This window comes from Sus scrofa, chromosome 9, assembly GCF_000003025.6.
Source record: "Sus scrofa isolate TJ Tabasco breed Duroc chromosome 9, Sscrofa11.1, whole genome shotgun sequence".
In the NCBI taxonomy this organism is placed as follows: domain Eukaryota; kingdom Metazoa; phylum Chordata; class Mammalia; order Artiodactyla; family Suidae; genus Sus; species Sus scrofa.
The window spans coordinates 73,334,375-73,362,191 of record NC_010451.4 but is presented as its reverse complement, the minus strand read 5'-3'; the positions used below and the strand labels follow the sequence as shown (position 1 = coordinate 73,362,191).

At 36.4% G+C, this 27,817-nt stretch overlaps 1 protein-coding gene across 4 annotated transcripts in view; it reads left to right on the top strand.

Moving 5' to 3' along the window:
• CALCR (calcitonin receptor) overlaps positions 1-27,817 on the top strand; it is a 123,643-nt gene that overhangs the window by 41,325 nt on the left and 54,501 nt on the right. The window contains exon 1 of one of the 4 annotated variants that reach the window (XM_021102245.1): positions 22,178-26,136. The exons of 2 other annotated variants lie outside the window; for them this stretch is intronic. The gene's annotated coding sequence lies outside the window, so the exon portion shown is untranslated. Of the gene's footprint in view, positions 1-22,177; positions 26,200-27,817 lie in introns of those variants that run through there. One more of the 4 variants, XM_021102244.1, reaches the window with a different exon arrangement.

The following is a 27,817-nucleotide window of genomic DNA, read 5'->3' as shown; positions in this document are numbered from 1 at the left end:
TTTTCTCAAGTATGAGAAATCCCTCATTATCACCATCAGAAATGCAAACTCTTCAAAAGAATGCTTTCTCTTGATGCCATAGTTAGTTAAACTTAGAAAAATTTTTGGAAGGGGTACTAACATGGATAGTACAGGTTTCTATCCACATTTTTATCTTTATTCAAAATGAAAATTAATTTGAATGAGTCAGGTTTGCAAATCTCTCAAGAAATCCGTGCACTTGTGACTGAAAAGACCCCATCTTAAGAGGCATCATGGATGAGAGGGAAGAGAATGGGCTTCTCCTAGTTTACAAATCTCAGCTCATTTATTTACTGCTGGGCAATTTGGGGCATAATTATTAATCTTGCTCAGCTTCACTTTCTACTCTCTCACCAGGAACTACTAACACTTACTTTTTAGAGCTGTTATAAATATTAGAGATGATATGAAATACTTGCCAAACATTTGATAGATGTGTGGTAAATCATGTTTCTTAGTTTTTTGTCTAGCTATTTTGATACAGAAGTTTATGATACTGAGAAAATGTTCATTGTCTGATTTCTTCTCTAGATCATTCTTTCTAAAGTGGCATCTTCATAATCATCCTTCTGTTAGCTAAAGGGGTCTTTTGTTAACTAATATTGCCTGATTTGTTTTCCACTTTGAAATGTGGGATAGAGAGCTAGTCTCTAGGGTGGTAAGAGAATCTATACCAACTGCTAAATAAACATCAGGAAGGTAAAAACAGACTGCCACCAAATTCATGAGCAATGACCCCCAGATTTATTTCTCAAAGAAATAACATTTGTGTCAGAAGACTGAGTACTTTCAGAATTTACTGGGCAAGGGAGAAAAACTCTAAAACACTGATGACTTACCTCTGTAAGTTTTAGATCTACTTAGCTATTAAACCTCATGAGCAAAGGACCAAATTTTCCCACTCCTCTTCATTCAGATGAACTGTCTTTATATCAGTGTATTTTTTTTTTCCACACTAACTTAGTTTGTATTTAAGCATCCAGTGATGCCAAGTGTTTTTGATTTTTTCTTCAGTGCTATCCTCATCTTCGAAACCTCATCTCTGATGTTTCATTAACACAAAAACATAAAAACCAGTAGCAACTTAGTGCTTTATCCCTCCCATTTCAGCAGAGTTCAAAGGCCAATATTTCAGTTGAAAACATGAAGCATAATTTGTAAAACCTGTCAGGCTTTCTGGAGGAAAGGGTGCCAGATCAGGAAGGTGATTAGAACTTCCTGCAAAAATAAAGTCACATTAGATAATTAGTGCTGAGTCATTTGTTGGACATTTTAGTTAACACAGGAAAAGTGGCAGTGTTCCTCAGACATCTTTTACCTTCTCCAAAATGAAAATCATATAACTGAGTCCCTTGGAAAGGGGAATAGTATTATATTTAGATTACCTAAATTTTATTAAATAAAACAAGAATAAAAGTTTAAAAATTGGCACCGCTTTTATCCTCTAAAACATTAGTCCCCAAAGGACTTTTAGAGAACCATTGTCTTTAATCCCTCACGCTTCACAGGATGTGTTTCTAGACATTGTCCCTCTAGAATGTCAGCGTCCTATAAGGTAAGCACCATTATCATCCTTGGTTTGTGAAAGCTCAGGAAAGAAAAGTAGTTAAGGTTGACTAGATAGTTATCATCAGAGCTGAGGCTAGAATTAATTTATCCTGTTCAATGGACTGTTTACTGAGTGACTCTTATGAGCCAGGTCCCCTACCACCAAACAGTGTTGGGCTTTCCTCTATTATTGCAGGACACCCTGTCTGCTTGTCCTTGGTCTGGCAGAGCAAAAGGAGCCATGCAACCTTTCATTACACTAATGCCGTGAGTTGACCAATGAGGGAGAGGACTTTGGCTCCTCTAACATTTATTACACCACAAAGCCCAGAAGCCCCAGCCTATACTGGGCGATGCCTCTGGATGTGTTCCCTGGGTTAGATGTGCTTAAGAGGAAAAAAAAAATCAAACTCTTCTCATTGATCTAGAACTGTAAATCCTTTGGAGGCATTTATTCTATGATTGTTCTTTGAACAGAAAAGTAATATTTGAAATTGGTTAAACTAACTAAAGGAGTGGTTAGTCAACCAACTGGAATGTATGATCACTTTTTTCTTAAATTTAAGTTCAGCTCTAATTTAACCATGATCCAAAGAGGCCTTGGTTTTCTGTGGCTCCTGTGTATACCAGTCATGTGAAGGGAAGCTAGACACCCATTTTCCCCAATGGTTTGGAGTACATTAATCATTTACAGAGCATATCAGCCAAATGAGTTGATCCTACGTCTAGTTTGTCAAGCATTTCTGCACTGACCAGGAAATGGGAAATTATTTTTCATACCAATGACACTGAATACTCAACATCTTTTTTGAGATTTTTTTGCTTTGGATGTGAACAATCAATGCTCTGTGATATAGATGTGTATTGAATTCCTGCAAAGTCCTGTGGATTTCTTGGCAAAGGAACACCCCTGCCATTTTTATTCTAAAGAATTGCTTCCACAGGCCACAGTCTGTCCACCATTCCAAAACCTAACCAGATGGACTGTTAGCAGATCCGTTCTAATTTGGAAACCATTCCAGCTCTGAAACAAAGTGTCTTAATAATTTTATTCTATGTATATCAGCCACTGACTGAGGTTTTGGCCCACCACAAAGAGCAATTATGCAGCTTCCTCACTGCTATCATTATCCATTTGTAAAACATCCAGTCAGTAAATTATATTCTCTGCTGCTTGGGGTCTTTTTAACCTAACCTTGTGAATATCTGCCTAAGGTAAAATGAGATACAGCAAACATCAGCACATACAACAGAGGCACGTATAAAGATACATTAGCCACCAGTGGAGAGTGAAAGAGACTGTGAGAGGATAAAAAGAGTTCTCTTGTCCTTAGCACTGTCCCACTCTTGGAGTTAAACCCTTCCAACACTGGAAATAATCTCACCGGGCCTTGTGGGTATAGCTATTTGTTATAGAGTCTGCACTTGCCTTAGGAGAAGCTTAGTCATGTGATATCTTTTCCAGCATTGAGAAGGAGGGAAATACTGAAGTAGTGAGAGCTTTGATTAGTTTACCACTACTTTTATTCATATCACACATTATGGCAATTATTTCTGCGTGGCTGCCTAGAGAGAGTATTTGAGTAGTCAATAGTGTTCATACTAACTAAACTCATATTCTCCTATAGTTTGTATATGTTGTTTTTCTAAAACCGCAGAAAGAATGATATTTTTAATTCAGTGTGAATGTTAACCACAGTATTAGCTTTGCTGATTTATTTATTCAGTATACTACATATTTTTTAATTTTATTTTATTTTTATTGAAGTATAGTTGCTTTACAGTGTTGTGTCCATTTCTGCTGTACAGCATGGTGACCCAGTCATACATATATATGCATTATTTTTCTCATACTGTCTTTCATCATGTTATATGCATACACTAAATATTTTTCAGCTATAATTTAAAAACAACTTTTGTGATAATTCGTTGATGATTTTATCATATTTTATCATTAAAAATTTAGCTATACATTGAATATTTAATTTTTTAAATTGAAGTATAGTTGACGTACAGTACCATATGTTTCAGATGTGTAATATAGTGATTCACACTTTTTAAATGTTATACTCTTTATAATTGTTATAAAATATTGGCTATATTCCTTGTGTTCCACAAAATATCCTCATAGCTTATTTTGTACATAATTGTGCCTCGTAATCCGCTACCCTCTATATTACCTCTCCCTGTTCCCTCTCTTCAGTGGGGAGTAAATTTTGATTAAGACTTTGGCCAACAAATCTTTGGGTTGTTTCAATTAACCTAAAGCTAGAGAGATCCTCTTGTTGACTTGCTTTTAAGCTTCTATTGGCAGTGGCTTTTACAGTTGGCCCTGTTGACACGGAAACCAGTATAAAGAATGAACAGAATAAAAGAATGTAAATATAATTGTATGACCATATCTATTCATATTTCCACGAAATTCTGGAATTGCTTTGAAGAATATATAAAAATAAATTCAAGTGAAAGAACTGTTTTTCATACTGGCTCCCTAAGTTGGCAATTTGATCATTTCTCCTTCTTTCAAGATGGTTTGTAATTTTCAGCTCTATTTTTTGATATGTAGAGGAAATGTATGATTCTGGGAAATATTCCTGAAGTCATAGAGCATGCAAGATGAACATATGGAACACCAATGGCTGCAATTTAGCATATCAGGTCCCTGCCAGTGTGCAAAGACTTTTAACAGCAACTCAGTCTAGGTTACTACACATTCACTGACTTCCATTCCACCATTGCCTAAAGCAAATTCTTCTTCACAGAATAAAGTCACATTTAGCTTCTGAATAGTGCTATGTTGATGAATTGTTCGTTTAAATCATTCCAATGATTTCAAAATGAAGAAGCACATGTCCATGACCAAATAATGTTTTATAATTTAAATATAATATAAGTTATGATACTTTAGCTGTCAAATACCACTGTGTTCTCTCTAGAGAGCCTTTTATCTGGGAGCCTTCACACAGCTTACAGCAAAGTTTCTCAAAATTTAGCTTGCATGGGAATCATCTAGAAGGTTTGTAAAAACACTGGTTGTTTGGCCTGAGGTTTTGGCTCAGTAGGCCTGGGGTGGGGCCAAAGAATTTGCATTTCTTACAAGGTCCCCAGTAATGCCATACTCTGGTCCAGGGACTACACTTGGAGGACCACTGGTTTAAAGGACTATCCATCCTGCTAGGATTGGACTTTACATCTATCAGCCATTTAGAAAGCTTTAAAATGGGTGAAAAAAAATTATTATTTTTCCCAGCTTTATTGAGATATCGACATTTAACATTTTGTAAGTTTAAGGTGTACAAGGTACTGGTTAATGAGCAAAGAATTTATATAAGGACTTAGGAAAGTTGGAGGAGAGGCCTTTGAATAGCATCTTTTATTACTATTTGTTGCTGGAGATTCAGAGATTCTTTTCATAGATGGTGCTGCTCTCCTCATCACCAACATCTGTGTGACTAATTGCCATCAGAGCTCCCTGGAACCTTGCTAACAGAACACATCAGATATCTTCAATGAATTTTAAAATGCACCACTTATAGATAACCTTAAGCACTTTTTATATAAAGGAAATTATGGACCTCCTGTCTAACATATGACATTAATCCAAATGAAACTGAGCCAACCCTTTTCTGTCATATGGCACTAAAGTAAATGAAAAGGTGAGAATAAAGTCTGTAGTTACATAATCTATATAGCATCTAGAAAACTGGTCCACCTGCTGAGTCCCCACATAGGTCTAGAGGTCAGGAAGGGACTAGGGAGTATTCCCTACCATCAGGAGAGCATGTATCTCATATTCCTGTAAAAATAACAGAATCGGTCATAACTAAGACTAGCAAAAATCTGAATATTTTGATTTATAAATTTACAACCTCTGTCACTGACTTCCCATGAGGACCATTTAACCTCTCAAACAATTTATCTTCTCAGTTCCATAATAAGGGACAACTGTGTTGACCAGCAATGTAGTTATGTGAGAATACCATTAATGGAAAAGAGCACTTTTTAGAACTTAACTTTCTAGAATATAAATAATGGCCAAAGTACTTAGTATACCTTCGCTCATTTTGGTTAACCAATTTATCTGAGTTCATACCATAAATGGTGAGCATTGATGGAGAGCAGTGGAAAAAGAAAAAAAAAAAAAAACAAACCTCTGTTTTAAATGTAGAAATATAGAAATAATGATGTTTGTGAGGCATTCGCTACTATAGAGGGAGTATAAATTGAATGGTTAATCTAAACACCAAGGAAAATTTTACCTTAACATATATTAACATTAATTTTATTGTCCAGTCTTTCCAAAGGTACTCTTAAGTATTTTAGACTAGTCATCACTTATTTTGCCCAAAACTTAGTCATCTCTCCTTTCACTGATTCATCCACTCCTTGGACAAATACTAATACCTAGTGTTCTATTTGAACTGTACTTGGAACTGTGCCTTGATCCTACATTCTATTGAAGTTTTTCTTTTTTTTTTCAATATTTGTGGCTCTTCAGATTGTTGCTTTACTTTGAAACTAAATTAAGTACATCCATCTTTACTGTATGTCCACTTGTCAAGTTTCATTCATTAATTGATTCATGCATGTATGCAGTGGGCATTGTAATAAACTAATCTTTCCATAGTCATATTACAGGCCAGTGCTTACAGGTATAAAACCCAGCATTACCCCAGGAGAAATTGGAGACAAGATTTCCTACAAAAATAAAGCTGAACATTCCTTTTTCACAAAATCTTCAATAAACTTGTATTAATACTACATATCAGTTTCAGGCTGTTAGTAACTTGAGTGAGGGTAAATCAGAAGCCTTATTCAGGCTAAGTATTTTGGGGTAAAAGAGAACATTAGAGTTAATGAACTCTGACTTTAGGAAATTTCAGTGTAGCTTTTTCATTGTGCTTAATTTATTCTTTAAAGGCTAAATTTGAGTAAGATGTAATTCCATTTTTTTCCCATTAAGTCTTTCAAAATTATGTCCAATTTTCAAAAACAATCAATTTTGATATACTTAAATGGAGAATAATATTTTAGAGCTCATTTGTATTATATCATAAAATTCTGAATTTCACAGCAATTTGATAAACATTACTGAGGGTGTACTTTGGACCAAACACCACACAAGGCTCTGGTTATGCAGAAATGAGTAGAGTCTGGAGGTAGAACCTCAAAGTGATCAGGCTAGTGTTAATCTTTGTTGGTTTACAAAATTTACATAAACATAGACTTAACTTTTGAACTTATCAGAGGTCTCAGAGCACTTGCTGATCAGTTTTAGACTCTTTGATTAAAAAAAAAAAAACTGATTTCAGAGCAGTAGACAATGGTATCTTATACTCTGGAACCTAAAATAAACCAGTAGATTACTATGCTTCTTTAATAAGCTGACTAAATTAAATTTTAATTGTTCACACTTTGATGCAATGAATAACAAAAATTTCATCTCTGTAATTAAAACTGAGCAGGTCTGTTTTCTCCAAAGATGCCTCAACTTTAATCATTTTAACCCGGAAGATAGCATTTCCTTTCCCACTAGGGCAAACCCACATGAAGTAGCACAGAATTCTGCCCTCATGAAATGGTCTTTTATTTAGTGAAGTGCCTCTCTTGTTTATGCTTATCTTTTATAATAGCTATAGGCCATTGTTTTGTCCCAGAGATATATACAGAGAGCTATCTCTAGACAATATTTTGAAGTGGGCAAAATTTGTTTAGGATGCTTTCTCCCAAGAACCATTCAGTCATTTTCCGAAGATGCTACATACTTTAGTTGTTTGTCATCTTTAAGCAGATGACAATTTTTCAAATTTTGAAATTAAAAATGTATTTATAAAAAAAATTGCAAAACTGTGGTGTTCCCTTTATAGCTCAGCAGTAATGAACCTGACTAGTATCCATGAGGATGCAGGTTCGATTCCTGGCCCCACTCAGTGGGTTAAGTATCCGGCACTGCCATGAGCTGCGGTATAGGTCACAGATGCAGCTGACATCTGGTGTTGCTGTGGCTGAGGCGTAGGCCAGCAGCCACAGCTCCAATTCAACCCCTCGCCTGGGAACCTCTATATGCCTCAGGTGAAGCCCTAAAAAGACAATCAATCAATCAATCAATAAAAATTATATTATGATTTGATTATAACTTGAAATAGAAAATTATAAATATATGTACTGAAAAAAATTGGTAAAAAATAGACCAACATATTGGAGGTGGTTGTCTTGGGATAGTGGGACTCTAGCCAATTTTCTTCTTCATTCTACATGTATTTTCCATTTTATTTAAAGAGTGGTTATTACCCCTATGATGAAAATATGTAGGTGTGGAAATAGGAAGTGTAATTACAGAGTGCTTTAATCAAAGAATCTTAGAATTATATCATCTAAAATAAATTTCTATAAAATATGGGCATCCATTATAGACATTTCTAGGCAGTAATAAACACAGTAATAAGACTTAGGATCTTAGAAACTCACTACTTCAAAAGGAAACCTACCTTATTATCAAAATATTAGATATTAGAACTAGAAATTGGATTGTTAATATCTACTTATTGGAAACTTCTTCTTTATATTGACAAATTTTATTTCACTATTGTGGTTTAGACTTAAACGTATAGGAACAATGTCTAAGTTTAAAAAATCAATCAGGAGTTCCCGATGTGGCTCAGCAGAAATGAATCTGACTAGTATCCATTAAGATGTAGGTTCAACCCCTAGTCTCGTTCAGTGGGTTAGGATCCAGCATTGCCGTGAACTGTGGTGTAGGTCACAGGCACAGCTTGGATCTGGTATTGCTGTGGCTGTGGGGTAGACTGGCGCCTACGGCTACGATTCAGTTCCTAGCCTGGGAACTTCCTTATGCTGTGAGTGTGGCCTTAAAAAAAAAAAAAATCAATTAAAAGGAACATTGTGCTCATTTGCTAGTACTTTTGATGTGTGCTTTGTTCAAGGCACTCTGTAAATCACAAACTGTGGCTTACCAAGACCAATGGAATATGAATCTGTCCTCAAAGAATTCCCAGTCTATTTGAAGTTCTGAGGAAGAGTCATTAACTATGTAGACTGGTGTAGGCAACTATTTTCATTTGGAACTATTGGAGAGAAAATTTAAATCAATTCTTCTAAGTTTTAGGTAATAAAAAGGGAAATAAATTAGAACCTGATTAGGCCAGTGATACACTCATGGATGAAGTATTCTCAAACATTCATTTTAACACATAAATTACTATATTCTATTACATTTCAAGGAGATCAGTGTAGTGAAGCAAGATTTTTAGTAATGCTGATTTAAAACATTAACATTAATAACCCAAGTGAAATATATATAGATACTGAGAATAAAAAAGAAAGCAAAAATTTTCCCAAATGGCTTTGTAGTTGTTCCAGCACCATTTATTAAGTAATCCATCTTTTCCCTAATGGAATAATATGCCACGTTTACCCAATAATAAATTCCCATAGGGAGTTGGACTTATTTCTGGATTTTCTATATAGTTATATTAAACTAAACCCTTTTAAATTTTTCTTTGGGTCAATATTTTACTCAATAAGATTTTTTATCTTAGATAGAAAATATATCCTCATTATAGCTATGAAATAGAAAGTAATCCTAAAGAGTCAGTGAGTCAGGCTGCCTTCATAGGCACAGAGAAGTCTGGTGTGTGCATATGTGTATGTGTTTAGTATTATGTATTATTATAATGCTATATCTAAAAGGCCTTTTTAAAAAATAGAAATAGTAGTCATTTATGTGCACTAATCATTCATAGTTTATAATACATAATTACTTAACCTTCCCAATGATGTGAAAAAGCATTATAATTATTAATATCATCTAAATTTTATAGGATGCATATCTGTTTCAGAGATGCAAGTCATTAGCCCAGGACCAAATGGCTAGCAAATAACAAAAAGATGATTTCAAATCAAACTCACATCTTTTGACAGTAATACAGAGCTCTTTCTAATACTTTAAATTTCCTAGAGTTAGAAGCTCTTTCAGAATTTGGGCTTTGTTTCTGGCACTAGGTAGCGAGTGTAGGAAAAAACTTCAGTTCTGACTCACAAGGTTGAGATAGAATCACCTCTGAAGTCCCTTATGGACTAGGCAGAGACAAGACTGTGAAATAATGGTTTATCTTGTCACCATCCTGGCACTTTTATGATATTCTCTTTTTAAACACCAGCCATTTCATGCTTTCACATTAATGCCTTATCTAAGCCTGTCCTCTTTAGACTTTCTCTCATGCCATTTACCACAATTCCTTTTCATGTTCAGTGCTATGAATTTACAGCCCTGTATCCTGAAGTGGTCTCATGTTGCATCGTAAATTAAGAGGGGTGCAACATAACTCCTCTCTTCTTAGCCATTTATACTTCATGAAGGACTTCTATTAATTATTACTTTTTTATCATAAAAGAAATTATGATAAACTATTATGGGAAACTTCACCCATCATCCTACAATAAGAGATAATCATTGCATAGATAGATAGGAATAGATATAGATATGTACATATACACAATAGTGCAAATATAAAATAGGCATTCCAGTTGAAAAATTGTGAATCTAATCCTTTCCTTAGCATTTATAACTTGGGTAATAATCACAAATTCCTTTGGCTCCTAGTCCTTTATCTAGCCTTTATACATATGGCAAAATTGGCAAGTTCCACTTATCTAAGCCTTATTTCTTTACCTATAAAATGTACATATTTTGCATTTGCTGTCCCCATTCAAGGTTGTTATGAGGTACAATTGAGATCATGTATATAGAAATCAATTGCAAAATATAATGTAGCATAAGACTCAGATTTAGAACAATGCACTCTTAGAGATACTAATCTTTGTAGGAATCTTGCTCATACCTCTCTGGTCTCTATTGGTATGAGGAAATCTGCTCTTGACATGTAAGGAAATTGAGACTGACACAAACAAATGTGCTAAGTATTCTGCAGCAGCTTTGGGCTTTTAAAATGAAAACTCTGTGATAACATAGAATAACAAAGAAGCTTTCCATCTCTTCCCTCACATTATGAGTTAACCAGTAGTTTATTCTCATTATGTCAAAGATGAGCATAACTCCCCTAAAACAAGTCCTCTTTGTCTTGGCTAACTCTAGAACTAAGTAATTTTTTATTAGGACAGTATTACAGCAGAAACAAATAACCCAGTCAGCAAACAGAGCAAAGAAGATTAAATCTATAGGATGTTGGTATCATTTTCCCTGTTTTCAAGGCAAATGAAATCTCTCATGCCTTTGTATCAATGACTGAGATAAGAAGCTGGCCTTGTGAGTAGAGGTCAAGTGCAATTTGATAAGGACCTTGATCTCAAAATATATTAAAGATCAGAACATCATACAAAAGATTAGAATGAAGTTTCCTGAGCAGTTAGAAGAACTGGAAAATGTCAAGTTTCAAGAGCCCTTAGATATCCACTAATATTCATATTATAGATGGGAAACTAAATCAGTATAATGATCAATCTAAGATGGTATGGGTACAGTGAGTGGTAAAACCAGGGCAAAATTATGGATCAATAATATCATTTGAATATTTGTAACTCTAGTAATTATTTACACTCTTTAAAGTTTCTTCCAATTTTAGTTATAAATATTGCTTCATAAGTATTTAGAGCACTCCTTTAAATGCTTTCTTCATCTGCCTAGGATATAGAACTGGTTCAATATATGGATTATCTACTCAAAGGAAGCCATCCATAGAAAGGAAAGAGAATAGAGATAGGAATACTGTGATTTTATTGTTTTTGTTGTCCCTCTCCCTTTCTTCTTATTTCTTTAATGAAAGGTCTTTGCTCGGTTGTATCCAGTATGTCCAAGGCAACATGCCTTAATATTGATGTTCTCAGGATGACATGCCATGTCAATTACTCCTTCTCAATCTCCCTGTGCCTTTTTTTATTTTTTATTTTTTTGGTAAAATGAGGGTAATTCTGTAAGAATTAAATGATACAACCTATATAAAACACTTTGAACTTTGTTAATCCATAGTAAATGCTAATTAGATTTTATTATCACCACTGTCGTTGTTATTTGCTTAATCTTTTTTTTTTTCAGACAGTATCCATGAAATACCATTTTTTAAGGTTATTTACAGGCACATGGGAAAATCTGGCAAGATAGCCTCAATATATTATTTGAGATTATTTTAAAAAGCCAGTTTAAGAGCAGAATAATTTTCAGATCTAATTGAAGATTGTTCCCTGTAATTATAATGATAAAAGATGGCATAAAGAATAGTATATGTATGAACAGAATTTTTTAATGTGTGAAACATTAAATTAAGTTATAAAAGGAAAAAGTTTACCAGAAATGTGCAAAAACAATCCCATAAGTGTATGTCTCTCCTAAAAACCTTATTGCACATAGAGATAAATGTTATCATCTTAAGTCTGTAAGCTTTCTAAGGACTTTCCACTTCTCTGACTGTATCTGGGTCCTATCCCTGACTTACTGCACTTTCTAGAGGCTTCATTATTAAATTATTGTTTATTCTCAAAGAGAAGTGGAACATGCCCAGGCCACGATAAAAATAAGGGTCTATATAGTGAATGGTTATTGCATGTCAAATGTTTACAGACCCGACTTCTTTGAAGTTCATTTTAACACTGCAAGACTGGCATTATGATCCTCATTTTGCAAATGAGAAAATGGAGCCTCAGAGAGATTAACTGACTTTCCCAAGGTCACACAGCTCAAAAATGCCATAACAGGGTTTCAAACCTAGCTTGGTCACTTGCCATGCAGAAAGTTCAAGAGATTTTATTGAAAAAAATAGCATTCTAGAAAATATTACCTTTTAAAATATGTACAGAAATATTAGTAATAAAATATTTATCTTAAAATAAGAAAATATTTTCTCTTAAAATAAAATATTTTTCTAAAATAAGAGAATAACTCAAATGAATGGAAATATAAAAACATAATAAATATCTTTTAAAATCAGCTGTTCTGTGAGAAAGCCATAGTTATATATTGTAGTATTCAATAAAATGATCTATCAAATAAAAATATATGTATATACTTTTAATCTGAGCAGCGGTTATTAGATTTTTGTTGTTGTTGTTTTAACATTTATTAACATGAACGATTAGCTTGATCTTCCTTCAAAATAGGTTTTTTAAATATTTCTGTGGAGCATTTGAGACTTCTAATTGTCCTTTAAGATTACTTATATCTCAGTTTCCTTGGAAGCCAGGAACATCCTTGAAGCATAGTGAGAGGAGGGCTGGGGTCAGGATTCATATGCAGGCAAAGACCACATCTCTGGCCTTTGCAGGGAGCACAGAGATTATGGAAGATCAGCTCTGTGTGATCTGCATCACCTCTGTGTCTGAATTTAAGAATGGACATGGATTTGAAGAGTGTTAATGATCACCCTTGGCCTTTGTCCAGTTTGTCTTAAATATTTTGTTTTTCACATAGCAGGCTCTACTGCCTTGTGATATTTAGATGCCACTTCCTGTGTACAGTAATCATATGTTGGAAAGAAAGTGGTTATCAAAAACTATGTCAGTGTAGCCATGTATTGAAGAAACAAAGTTTATTAAGTGCCACTTAGAACCAGGAATTTTCTGTGGAATCGTATGATACTCATGTATGGTCAGGAGCAGGTACAGCCAAACTGCGTGGCGCTCTTCAAGATCTGCTGAAGAGCCTCATTCACTTTGGAAGAGAGTTGCTTTTTAATTAGACTTCTCAGATTATCTGTATAAGTCATAGTAATTCATACTATCAAAATATAATTATCTTAAATATTTTAGGATCTCCAGCTGGATTAATTAAGCAAGAGGGTCCCTCCATGCTTATACTCACCAAATAGTTGTCAATTCCGTGTAAATTTTATAAAAGTCTTATGTATGTTTCTAAAACCGAAGTAATTTTATTACCAATTATGTTACCATAAAACAGAAGAAATGCTATTCTGAAGTAAGGAAATCACCACGAAGTACTGGGAAAATGAAAACATGGACTGTAGGTCAGAAAAACTTAGGTTTGACTTTGGATTCTACCTCTGACTAAATGAAAGACTTTGAAACAATCTCTTAATCCCTCCGGGGTGCAGTTCCTTCCTCAATAAAATAAAGATGGCCTGTACCACACAGGGTTGTTGTAAAAGTAAATAGCATGATGCTTGGTCATACCAGGTCTCCAGCAAGTTTGAGTTCAAGATAGTTGTCAGAAGTACCTATGAATTCTTCCCAATCTCACCCCATTACCTTCCCAGTGAGAGACAACTGTTATCCTAAAATTTCTGGTTATTAACACCATGATTTTCTTAATTATATGCTTTGCATTCCTGAGTGATATATATATATGGGTTTTTTTTTTCACCTTGTAAAGTTTTATACTTATCTTTCTGTTCTCAGCTCAAGGTCACCTCCTTCACAAAGTCTTCCTCAATTTCCCAGGCCCACTCTGTGCCCCTCCCTGCCTCCAGGACTGTTCTTCTCCAGCCCATTTGCCAAATAGAATCCTGTCCCTTTCCCAGTCAACACTCTAGAGGCTCCCCTGTTCTCCTGGTCCAGGCTTAGAGATGAAAGAGTTGATGCAATATATGCAAACCACAGTGCTATTCCTAGCTTTTTGCAAAAGACTGATTAAAATCCCCTTGGGAAAGCCTCAGTACTCCCCGATGGGTGCCCCCCTGGCCCACCATGAGATGAGTAGTCTCCATGGAGCTGTCCAGAGAGGCCAGGATGCTTTCTGGCAGTGAAAGATGAGTTCTACTTTAACATCTTGGGGGGCCACCCCCACCACCATGGCTAGTAGCCAGGTCTTTAGCTCCTCGTGTTCTCTGAACCAGGAAAACATGGAGCAGAGAAATACTGATCTGCTCTGACTTCAAAATATAGTTTTAGGGGAAGACATTTTCATATCATTAATGTAAATAATTATAGAGCACTCACTACTCTGAGTTCCACTTGATCAGTGAAATAATATAAATAAATGGGAAATTTATAGGGAGAAAAAAATCTCAAGAGCCCTTAGAAAAGATTTTTGTTTTGTTTTGTTTTTTAAGATAGAGGACATTCCAAATCTTCCCCAAAAAATCCCTTCTATATTAAAAAATTAGTAAAGGTATATAAAAACTATAGCAAAGCTTTATGTTAAACTAATGATGTAGGGAAACTATTTTTACATACTTAGCCTATAAATATCCACATTCTGAAATTAGAATTAAGTATTAACTAATTTTACTGCAGAGATTTTTCAATTCTGTATTTAAATTTTCATGATATACTAATGTCATAGATATAGTTTACTTGATGCTGAGCCCTTAGTCAGGGACATAGTCCTTAAGTGCAGCATTGTTCCTGGATTAAATAAAATTCACTTGATAGAATGATTTTCATTGAAGAAATAAACTGGAAACATATATTTGGCAGAAAGTTAATCTCCAAATCTAAGTATTCCAAATGTTGTTTTGGACAAAGTCTTTAGAAAGAAAATAGCACTAGTTTCTGCTTTGAAAGCAGTTGACCTCAAAAGTTTTAGATTGATTCTAAATTGAAATTTTTTGCTGAGTTGTCTTGAAAGTTTTTTCATTTTGTTTTGTTTTTGTCATATGTACTAAAAGGTTCAAAAAGACCTAGAGCATCTGTTTATTTATATGATATCAGGTTAGGAAGTCTGTTGGCTCTTAAATACACTATTAGGATCTTCTTTTTCCCAGATAACAATGTCATATTTCTAATAACTTGAGTCTATGAGTTGCCAGCACCTCTTGAGAGAATGACTACACCAGTTAGATTTTCAGTAATGTGCAAGATAAGACTTATTCGTTTCCTGTCTAAAAACCAATATTATTGGGGACAATTTAAGAGATTTGGGGAAGTAAATTTTTCCTGGGCAGCTGAGTAGAGTAGGCAACTAATTGGAGCCTAGAACTTTCTTCTACCAAGCACATATTTTGCAAATTCCACTTTTCTTCCCTGTATTTTTATATAGAATGTAGCTCTGAGAGGAAATTGCTTGTGCCTTTCTCACTCACACTTGCATTTCTAATGCCAGCCCATTCCTTGGCACAATGTATATCTGGTTATATGTGAGACACATTTGTCATAAAAATATATATGTATATGTGTACATATATACATGTATATGTCAACATATATAATGAACAATTTCATCTCCATTCAGAAACATTGTGGGGGTGTATAGCTGAAAAACATTGAGACTTCTTTTTAATATCACTAGTTTTTTCTTTCTATTTATTGAGAGAGAAGTAGAATCTTATTGGCTTTATTTCCATTATGAATGAGCCAGTTCATAAACCAAACCCCCTAGAAAGTTATTATGTAAAGTCATGTTAGCAAATCTCTCATTAATTTAGAATATTAAAGAATATCTATCTGAATGTTAAGAGATAGGAATCATTGACAAACTTTAAACCCAATAGGAATAATATTTTCTGTTGTGATTGATGCAAAAATAACCAGAAACTTTAAAACATTTTAAATTTTTTAATTTGATTTCACGATGGAAGATCTTAGTTTCATTGTTTTATTTTTGAAACTATATTGACATCTTGTTTTGGAAAATATTTCACTTTTATCAGCCTTTCTGTTGCTGATATAGTTGAACAAATATCAACATAATTTAGTACATTTAAACTTCTTTGACTTTCAATTACTAGTTTAGGTGCTGACACAAGGGACCACTTTATCATCTTATTTAGGAACTATCTCTCACATTACATGTAATAACTTAAATGAGTGCATAAAGATAGCAAAAAAGACAAAATAAAAAATCTCTCTAAGCCTTCCAATGTAATGTCAAACTTAGTTTGTTGTGTAGGTCCCAAAGGAAGGACATCTTTATTAATTCAGCCTTTCTAACCACTAAACATGTAGATGGTCTAAGTCCTTGTTCTCCCACTTTTCAAAGTTCTATTAATTTATTTGAGAATTATTTGTAAAATATTTTTAGAATTTTAAGCATACTCTTGAATTTAAAGTGTAGCTGGAACAGAGTCCTTGATTCAAGTATCATTAATTGAATAGCCCTTAAGTCAAACCCCAGCTGAAGAGTCCTTGAAAACTAACTTGAATTCTAAAGTACATTCCTAAAGAAATACATGTGTAAAATTTTTCTATATCCTATCAAAATGAAAACCTTGGATCATATTATATGTCTTGCCACCTATTTATCAAAATGCTACACTCCATAATTATGGTGTACCTAAAACTTAAAGATCTGTGTGGAAAAATATCTAATGTTATTAATCTGCAAATGAAGTCACAAAGCTAAAAACCTTTTTTTTTTTTTGGTAGCATCAATGTTTATGCTCAATATCTATAATCACTGTCCATAATTTTATTCTTTGCATGAACTAATATTTTTCCATCCACTCCAGAAAAGAGTATGTATGTAAAGTATGTACATTTGTGCACACACATGCAATGAAAGGCAGAAATAGATGGGACAAGTGACTTTTAAATTCCTTTGCCACTCAAGTTAAGCATAAACTGAATATATGAGGACCACACACCTAATTCCTTTTTGCCTGAAATTTTCATTTCATTAATTGATTCAATCTCTTCTGGCACCTATTTTGGCATAATATAAGTATACTCTATTTGAAATTAATTCCAAAAATGTGCCTGATTGCTGTGTACATAGGTATGTTAATCATTTTGTGAATAGTGAGAAGTCTTAGCCAGTTTTTTTTGTTTTGTTTCTTTGTTTGTTTTTTGCTCTGAGTACCTAGTTTAATTTTGAACAAGGGAGTAGGAGAGAGGAATCCAGATCCCCAATTCTTAAGCCAGAAAGTACAATTAGGCAGATATAACAGCTCAGTCAATAAGTACATGGACTACATGAAGTTAGAGAGCTGATATTGAATCCCTGCTCTGCCATTTTCTCACCTGCAGTCCTTCTCTCCTAGGGTTGTTGGGAGAAAATTAATATAGCCTAAGCACCACTCCAGGCACACAACTATTATCATACAAATAGGTATTTACAAAAGCAACACTTTACCTGTGATGCCCTAGACTTTCATTTTTAATCAGGGTTAATTAAAAATATTCCAATGGCCCTACTCACTAGACCATTCGACTACTATTTACAGTCATGGCTTTCATTTTGTTTATGGTTACATGAGAATGTAATGTCAATAGAAGCAGAATTAAGTTTTAAATGCAATTAAATTGCATTTAACACTTTAGTTGAAAATGTATTTGTTGAAAAAGCCCACCCTCTTTGGTGAATTCTCATGCCTTCTGTTGGCCACACTTCTGAAAGTGTAGTATATCCAACTGGAAAATATATTTTCCTTTAACTCACCCCCCCGCCAAGTCTATTAACTAAATTTCTTTGGTTATATATACCAAACAGCAATAGAGGTTTTCATTGTACTTAGTATCTATGCTTCCATAAGGTTCTCTGAGAGTATCCAACGACATATTGTAGATTTGAGGTTTGGGGAAATTTGAAACATTGATTCTTCACAGATAAAAATGGAGAAGAGGAAGTCGTCTTCATCTAGTCCATGTGAACAACTGCACAAAAGAATGCAGACTTCATCAGCCTGATTCCAGGCTGTAGGGTGGTTTCTTCTGTTCTCTTTTTCCATAGTTCTTTCTTAAGACCTGATTCAACTTGGAGCCTGTCTCAAGAAGCCCAGCGTTAAGAGCACACAGGGCCTGCCTTACCTGGTCATTCCCTCTGCCCCTTTCAATTCTGGATCACTGCCCTCCCAGCATTTCATTGCCCTGCCAGCTTGTTGCCCTTTTGAAATGCTCCTGTTATGCTAATGTTTTCTCAGTCAGGTTTTAACTGACAGAACAGTTTAATGTGTCCCCTTTTTACAACTTCCTTACTTCATTGGTATGTTTACTCTGTGTGTGTGTTTGTGTGTGTGTGTGTGTGTGTGTGTGTGTGTGTTCAACAAGGGAATGTAATGCTGCCTTCTAATTGCACTAAGGCTGCTTACTCTTCATTTTCACTAAACTTACCCTAATTTGGCTCTTTGGGACTTTATTTCTTTTCTCATTATTAGCCACTTTCTGGGGAAATTGCTGCTTAGGAAAGTAAGCTAGAAAGCTGAGACTCTCCAGATCTTATACACCCCTGAGTAAGAGATCAAAGATTTAATATAGGAAACTTTAGTTGTGACAAAAACGTAATGTTTCACCATAATGTTTCACCAATATTTCACCATCATTTGGTTCCCACCCAGGCAATACATCTGTAATAATTGTTAGTAGTTCATTTGTGACCTCTGGCTATTTAACTTATTTCCTTTGAAAATCTTATTATGTGTTTGCCTTAATTTATGATCCAATTTTGTTTTATGCTTTTTCCTTTTTGCTTTTTAATGATGCTTTCAGTAGTCACCACTGATATGCTCATTACCTGGGCAAAACCACCCTAGTGAAGCATTTTAATGGCACAGCACTCTGTTTTCTTCTGGTAGCTCAAGGCAGCTTGTTCTTATTGCTCTTTCACATGGAATTGTGCAGACAATGTCCACAAGGAAAAGAGGAGCTATTAAAATAGTGAATCTCCCTGATGCAATGACTTCTACTTCTTGACCACACTCTGGAGCTGTCTAGGAATGGATGTTCTCAGTGATATTCTTGCTTTCCAGGCATTTCTCAAATGAAATAAGGTATGTGCCCCTCTCTCAACAGTGTTATTAAATGGGATTTTTGTCATTTGGCACACTGCCATTCAGAGGGGGAGAAGGGATCTTGCCCCATAGACAGAAGAGTACACAGCATATCCTCTGGGTCCTGAGATCCTGACTACAGTTTAGAACACAGGAGTGACCTGTCAGCAGTTTTCTCCCACAGGAAAGTCCCTTCTGTTTCTTCCTTCTTTCCTCCCTGAATACTGATTGTTGTCGTGCTTAACACTCCATTCTCTATTCAACATCCTCCATCTTCATTGAATTATAGAGTGACTGAAGGTTAGAGAGCTTATAGTAGCCTTTCTTTTCCACATCTGTAGTCCACATCTTGCCAAAATTCCTATGATTAGCTAAGAGCGAGGCTGCAAACTGAATCCACATCTCCAGACTCCCACTCAAGTTATTTCCCCTCAGCCCTACCCCTGTCGGCTACTTTATCCTCTCCCACCGTGTCATTGATGAACTCTAAATGATTCCAGCCATTTAGAGATTTTTCCCTAGTGTCTTTCTTGTCTTATTTTTCATTGTGATAGAATACTTGTAACATAAAGTTTGCCGTCTTAACCACTTTTAAGCATACGATTCAGCGGCCTTAAGTACATTCACTTTGTCACTCGACCGTCACCACTCCAGAACTTTTTTCATCCTGCAAAACTGAAACTCATACCCACTGAGCAGTAACAACCCCCACCCCACATCTTCCCACTAAGGTATGGTTTTGATTCATATTTCTCTTATGATTAGCGATGTTGAGCATCTTTTCTTAAGCTTATTGGCCATTTGTATCTCTTCTTTAGAGACATTTCTATTCAAGTTCTTTGCCCAAATTTTAATGTAGATTTTTTGTTGTTGTTGAGGGTTCTGATTTGATTAATTAATTTTGAGGCAGCTTATATTACACCTGTCTCTTCCTGAGAACTGTCATGCTAAAAATAAAAATAAAAAATACCATTTCAAAATATAACATGGGTGTAATTTGCATAGAGTTGCCAACGCAGCATTTTTTTTTTTTTTTTTTTTTTTTTTTGTCAACAGTGTATCACAAGCATAAGCATTTATCTCTCTTAGGTCTTAAAACTTAAAGACTATGGTATAGACATAGAAGGCTATCTTATTTCCAAATACTCTCTGAGTGTCTGCCCAAGATGAAAGATCACAGATTTCACTTGCAGTGGGAAAAAGACAAAACATTGCTAAACAGAGAAAATAATATGTAGTTAAAGAATTCCTGGAGTTCCTGTCATGGCGCTGTGGAAACAAGTCCAATTAGGAACCATGAGGTTGTGAATTTGATCCCTGACCTCGCTCAGTGGGTTGGAGATCCGACGTTGCCATGAGCTCTGGTGTAGGTCGCAGACACGGCTTGGATCTGGCATTGCTGTGGCTGTGGCGTAGGCCGGCAGCTGTAGCCCTGATGAGACCCCTAGGCTGCGAACTCCATATGCCACAGGTTCAGCCCTAAAAAAAGAAAAAAAGAATTCCTGCTGCCATTCTTTGAGTACCAGATATAGCTGAGGTAAAATATTGTAACTACCTTATAGTCTATTATTTTGCAATCAAGGGTTGCCTTTATTTCAAGCACAGATGCTGCAAAATTTAACTATTCTTAGCTACATTTAAATAATGTTAGAATGATAGTGTATACTAAGAAAGGCAAATGTGAAACCTAAGAACTTGTTGGGTTTTTTCCCCTAGCTGGTAGGAATTTCCAAAAAAGCAAAACAGTGATAAGAACTAAAATAGAAAACCTGGGCCATTTTCTATAATATCACTGAACGTTTTCTGCCTTTGTTTGTGTTATTAGGAACTGTTTTTGTTGGTGGATTATGACTATTTTTCATTAGCCGTTGAGATTCATTTCCTTTTATAGTAATTATATTTATGAAATATATTTTTAACACCTAATCACCATCAGGGCACTCTTAAGAGATGTGATTAGAAAGACTATCAGACATTCTGTCTTAAATGTATTGCTAATTTAGTACTAACTCATTTTTTTTATTGCAACTTGCTATTGGTACCATGAACAAAGCTTTAATTATAGAGAATGGTCCTCACTGAAATGGCACTTCCATTGGTTTAAGTGCCTTCTTTTAATTTGGAGAGTATTCCTTTTGGGAAATTATTGTCAAACATTTTTTTAATTATACTTCCAGTTACTAGAAGACAGATTGAAAACAGCACCAAACAATTAAGGTGAGATGAACATAACTTTCCCTCCTCCTCTCTACAGTTTACTTTTTCTGTGCTCCAAAGCTACACCACAGGGAACATTCCCATTAGCAACACTGAATAAAACCCAGAACCTACATCCCTAAACCAGACCGCATTTATTAAAATGACTTCCTTGGTGTTCCTAATTAAGTTGATGATTAGATAAGTCTTTTTTTATGTACCATAACTTCTTTATATACTTAATTTTTTTAAGTGAACTGGCAAAGCAAGTCATAAGCAAGATCCTCACAAAGACTAAGCTTTCTTTAATAAAGCAGGTTGCAGAATGTTTTTTTCACCTGAAATGTTAGATTGCCACATTGACATTGACTTGGACACCATCAGTTTAAATAAATGGCCTTTAGATCAGAGCCTTGAACATTAGCTGTTAGGGCCATGTGGGAAACAACTGCTGTTATGGAAACTGTCTACATCATCATGGCTGACATTTAGGGATCCAGCTTGGCGGGCCCTCCCCGATGTCATTAATCCTGCTTAATCTCTCCATTTTTTTTAATTTTTTTTATTTTCCCACTGTACAGCAAGGGGGTCAGGTTATCCTTACATGTATACATTACAATTACATTTTCTCCCCCACCCTTTGTTCTGTTGCAACATGAGTATCTAGACATAGTTCTCAATGCTATTCAGCTGGATCTCCTTGTAAATCTATTCTAAGTTGTGTTTGATAAGCCCAAGCTCCCGATCCCTCCCACTCCCTCCCCCTCCCATCAGGCAGCCACAAGTCTCCTCTCCAAGTCCATTAATCTCTCCATTTTTTTTTCCAAGGGAATCCAGCTAATTTTACAGAAACTTTTGAGCTGCTCACACAGCCATGCAAAAAGGATCATTTCCAAGATGCTCAAATTTCAGGGAAATGGAAATTTAAATAATTTCAGAAGAAAAGGAAAGCTTTGTAATGATTAAATTACATTTGGTGATGCTCTTCTCTACTAGGAAATATATTCTACTGGGATTGGAAATACAGGGGCAAGCTTGTCCCTTGTAAGGTTCTAGATAAAACACCTTTGTGTGGAATCTCAGAAATGGTGAGAGGACTGGGAACCATGGGTACATCAGGGTAACTCCCACTCAGGCATCCTCTGTAGTGCATAACAACTCAGAAGATCAAGACATGCCTCTGACTTTATAAATATTTAATGAGTACATTTACAAATACAAAAAGTGCTCTGCTGTATTGTACAACCTGGGGGATACAGCCAACATTTGCAACAACTGTGAATGGAAAGTAACCTTTTAAAAGTATATAAAATTTCTAATTAAAAATAAAAAGAAAAATATTCTTAATGACTAGAATTAGAGAAATTAAAAATTTTAAAACTAAAAAAAAATGTGTTACATGGTGCCCTCTGTCTCATTCCAACCCACCTCTATTTCTGCAAACACAAATGTACAGAGATACATGCACAGTGATGAGTAGCAAGGTTACAGGAGAGAGGAGAAAAGTGGAGAACAGGGCTGGTTTACACCTGGGGAGCATTGGTGTAACAGCCCTTGCGGTTAACAGCCAGCAGTTGTTCTGATTGGTAGATGTTTTAAGTAGCAACAATTGTTAAATATTTTGAATAACATCACAGGTTATTTAACCCATTTTATTCAGGGCTAAGCGCCTTCTACCCTTTTACCCTACGATATCCTTGAGATCAGAACCATCTGTTTGGGAGTTTGGGATTCTGTTATTCCTGAAGGTAATTAAGAGACATTGAACTGGGTATTTATTGAATGGTTTGATTTGTATATGACATTGAATTCTACCTGAATGTTTTAGAGTTTGACTTGAAGAGCTTATAACTTGTTATCGGCCAATGAGTGCCTCTCAGGAAATCTCCTGAGTAAGAGAGAAGGATACTTTTCACATATCAATATTTTTTAAAGTAGACTTTTAAAACAAACCATCAACTTAATCATCTATTTATTAGAGTTGCAGTTATCCAGACAAGCTGTGGCAAAGTCCTACAATTTCTATTCCAATAAAATAAATACTGATAAATCTGCAACATTTGCCTATAACTGCAATGTTTTAGGCAAATAAAGAGAAAGCAACACAACTTTCATTCACTGACATTCCTTATTCTGGTTCTACCTTTTTTGCCTTGCTTTTCTCCCTTAAATTCATAAAGCCCAAGCTTTCTTCACAGCTCAGCCTGCATATTGTTTCTCCCCTCATCACAAATCACCATGAAATACTTTTCTCAAAGACAAGCACATCCACAAGATACTGTTTAACCCTGGACAATTACAGTTGAAATTTTCTGGCTAGAGGCAGGGGCAGTACAGCCCAGATCTACTCTCAAGTTGCACATGAGGACTTCATTAAGAGTTCAAAATAATGCAAGACTAAACCCTTTCATCATTTGCAAATGTTCACTCTCAGATCAATTTTCATACTGTTTTCATTCACCTTAGTTGTTCATGATACAAGTGTAAAAGTAGTATACAGGACTTTGAAATCATGGGACTCCCCTTTCCTGTGACAAATTGACTATGTAGCTTCATTCACATTCAGGGGGACAAGTCTACAGCTTCTAATCATCCTCATTGTAATGATCCTGTTAAGTCAAAACTGAGCAACTTTATAAAAGATCAAGTGATATCAAATCCATACAGAGATAGAACAAGCCAATTAACAGCCTATCACCCCATATTAGCTTTCATAGAGAACCTGGCTTCTCACTGTGCTTTAGCTCTCACATTTGGAATTAATGATCAGGACTCGTGAAGCACAGATCTGGTTTTAATTCTTACACATGTAATATTCCATACACCCTACTTCTCTCAGGAACAAAATCGTAGACTATCATATGCTGCCGCCTCTTAGAAATTCACTGTATGTCTATGATTTCCTTCTTAAAAAGTAGGATCTAGTTAAGGAATACTGTGTCAGTTTCACAGGTATGTGAACACTTCAAAAGTTTTACCTTTTACACCAGGAAATAAGTCTCATCCAATACCCGGGTAGTAATATTCCCAATTAAGGGAGAAGTCAAATTAAAAGCTCCTCCTCTTCTACCTACTTCCCCTCCCTGAATTCCTTCATTATCTGTCTTTATGCCTCAGATAGCAATTTAGGAGACAACTTTAGTTTCTCTTTATTTCTCTCTCTGATCATATTGGTGCTTGTTACTAAAGAGGGGTGCCTGTATAACTGCATTCCTAGCCAAGGGTTTTATGCATTTACTTACAATTTGTAGGGAATCACTGAAGGAGGATACAGTTACAACTCATTTGGGTATAGAAAATGGGTTGTAATGATTGAGACTTGCAGTTTGGAAACTGGTGTGAGGCTGTTGCTAGGGTCTGACTATGGTGGTGGAGACCAGTGAACAGAGTTTATGGGAGTCATGGGCACTGGATGTTGGGCACAAGGAAATGCATGAAATCAAGGACCATCCCTTGTTTCTTGTTTGGGTAACTCATGGATAATTATGTCACTTTCATGGGAATGCAAGGAGTTTGAAAGGAAAAATAATTCATTTAGAGGAGTTCTATGCTTCATCAAATTCATTAGACTACAAATCATCATTACTACATGTTAAGTGATTATGTGAAGTTCCAGAGATACATACATTAAAACATTATCCATACCTGAAAGGGGTTTAGGATCAGGCTCGGTTGTTAGACCATGTATATACATAGATAAAAAATGTGTGGCAGACACACAAAGTGCTAAAAGGGTGGTCTGGGTAATAAATTTTCTAGGCACTCAAAACCTACTTTTATCTGGCCTTATTTTCACTTCCTCAGAAGCTCAAACTCCAGCTGAATTAAATTATTACATTCTTTATTCTTTAGCTACCCCTAAATTTTTCTGTCTCTATGTCTTGTTTAAATCTGCTTTCTCTGCCTGTTTGGGTTTTTGTTTTTCAAAACCCTATTTGGTTTTCAAATTTCAGGTCAGAATACAAATCCTTCCCTCATCCCCAATCAGAAATGATCTTTTATGAAGCTCCGTATGTGTACCATTTTGTCGCACTTTAACCCAGTCTGCATTGTAGCTCTTTTAGCACATGTCTTATATCATTCATACTACTCTCTTCCCCCTCCCCACCACGCTCAGTTTCTTCTAATGGAACCATATCTCATCCGGCTCACCCATATGTGCATTCCTTGTAATGCCTTAGCTCTTAAAACATGTATGTATGTGTTTTTAACTTGCTGTCAGACTGGAGGTAAATCAGAAACAATGATAATAATCAGCATGTAAGATGACACTTGAAACTTCTACCTTATATTCTCAATTTCCTGGCATACAGATATGTAAATTAAATGCAGTTTACTCTTTTGAGAAGAAGCATAGCAGGCCATTCAAGATGGCTGGTCTCTTGCTCTCTGTACATCCCCCTGCTCGACCAGGTCCTGCTTCTCTCACATGCCTCTCCAATCCTCTTAATTATAGGGCCTCATTAGTAACTGCCTGCCTACGTGCTTGCCCCCTGCCCCAGCTGCTGGTTTCCCTAGTATCCGAGCCAGTGACGTCAGTTCCTCCTATAAATGGTAGCCTCCTGTGCCCCCATCGTAGGGATGCTGCCTGTGGTAAACAGTGCGCTGTTGATTCTGCTCTTTGGTTTAGGAGCCCCTGTCCAATAAGCCACTGATGTGTCTGTTGCTGTCTCTAAGTCTTCGGTCCCAAGGCTGGGCAACTACAAGGTTTGCACGCCTGCAGGGTGTAGTCCAACAACGGGTAAGAAGCCAGAAAGCTGAGAAAACTCCTGTGAGTGCCGGGATATTAGAAAATAAGGACAAGGTATGGAAAGCTGGGGTAGGAGGTAACCCCAAGGAGTCCGTCCACAAGCCTGTGGGGCCCTGTGGCAGCTGACTGCCATAAGAGATGTCTTTTCCTTTTGTTACACTGCTGATATCTTGTTCACTTCAGAGCCTCTTTCCAGTTTAAAAGTAGTAGTTTGTGGCTCATCTGACTGCACAAGGATGGCTGGGGAATTTCCTATCAAATCCTTGGGTATTGTCTGGTCAGGTAGGACAAGCCCCGTCCCACCATCCCTGGACAATTACAGACAAAGGCTTTAGGGATATTAAGTCAAGGACAGGCTTGTGAATTGGACATGGCCAGTTAACCCAGAAGGGTTTGGTTGGGGCCGGTGGCAATGGCAAAATGGCCTTGGGCTTCTGGTCCCAGCTATGCAAGGGGGCAGAGCAGTGATAACATGTGATGGGCCAATGAGTATATCTAACCTACTAAGCATTAAAATAGGTGGAAGATATTTAAAAGGCCCACCTAAATTGCCAGGAAATGCAAAAACCCCCACTTTACTGACCATGAAGTTTAGGAATGGACTGATAAAGATGCTATACACTGGTACCTCTACCTGTCTTACAGCCCCGCTGCTGCTGGGCTAATTAATGGACTAATTAACAATTGAGATGGAAAACCTGCTCTCTCCACTCATGGCCATGTCCCAGGAGCAGCAGTACCAGTGCTTATGCCATATTAACCCTGAGGCAACTCATCAACACAAGCTGAGTTCAATTGTTGACTACCTAAGGACCACTGCATCTATCAGTCAGGACAATAACTCGGTTTTGCCCTTATCACAATATCTACCTCCAGGGGAACATACTATAAAATGGTCCTGAGACAGGCAAGTAAGTCCCTGGCGGTTTGGGCTTGATGCTTTGTGGGGAATAGGATTAGAAAGGGACTTAGAGGAGTTCCCGTCGTGGCGCAGTGGTTAACGAATCCAACTAGGAACCATGAGGTTGCGGGTTCGATCCCTGCCCTTGCTCAGTGGGTTAACGATCCGGCGTTGCCGTGAGCTGTGGTGTAGGTTGCAGACGCGGCTCGGATTCCGCGTTGCTGTGGCTCTGGCGTAGGCCGGTGGCTACAGGCCGGTGGCTACAGCTCCGATTCAACCCCTAGCCTGGGAACCTCCATATGCCGCGGGAGCGGCCCAAGAAATAGCAACAATAACAACAACAACAACAACAAAAAAAAAAAAGACAAGAAAGGGACTTAGAGGTTTCACCTGTCTCCTACTCAGCCCTACCTAAGACTACTAAGGTAACTAGTCCAGACCCTCTAATGGGGAAAGGCCCTGTTGTATTAACCCTGTGGTCTCTTATACTGCCACTCCAGGATTCTTTGCTGGCTGTAGGGACTGAGGATGGACAGGTGGGATGGCACCACAGGCTAGGATAAGAATCCCAGGGGTAGTGTTATCTCAAAATACAGGTACTGCTTGTGCTTTGCATAATGGTCACAATCTTCCCTGTATTGTGCCTATTAAATATTTTATATTCCCTCCGTAATTTGAGTGGAAAGAATCTGTGGACTGAGTGACAATTGTGGTCTCCCTGCGAAATTAGCGTGATGACTGGGTCCCGGTAGCAAGATGATGTTGGCATCC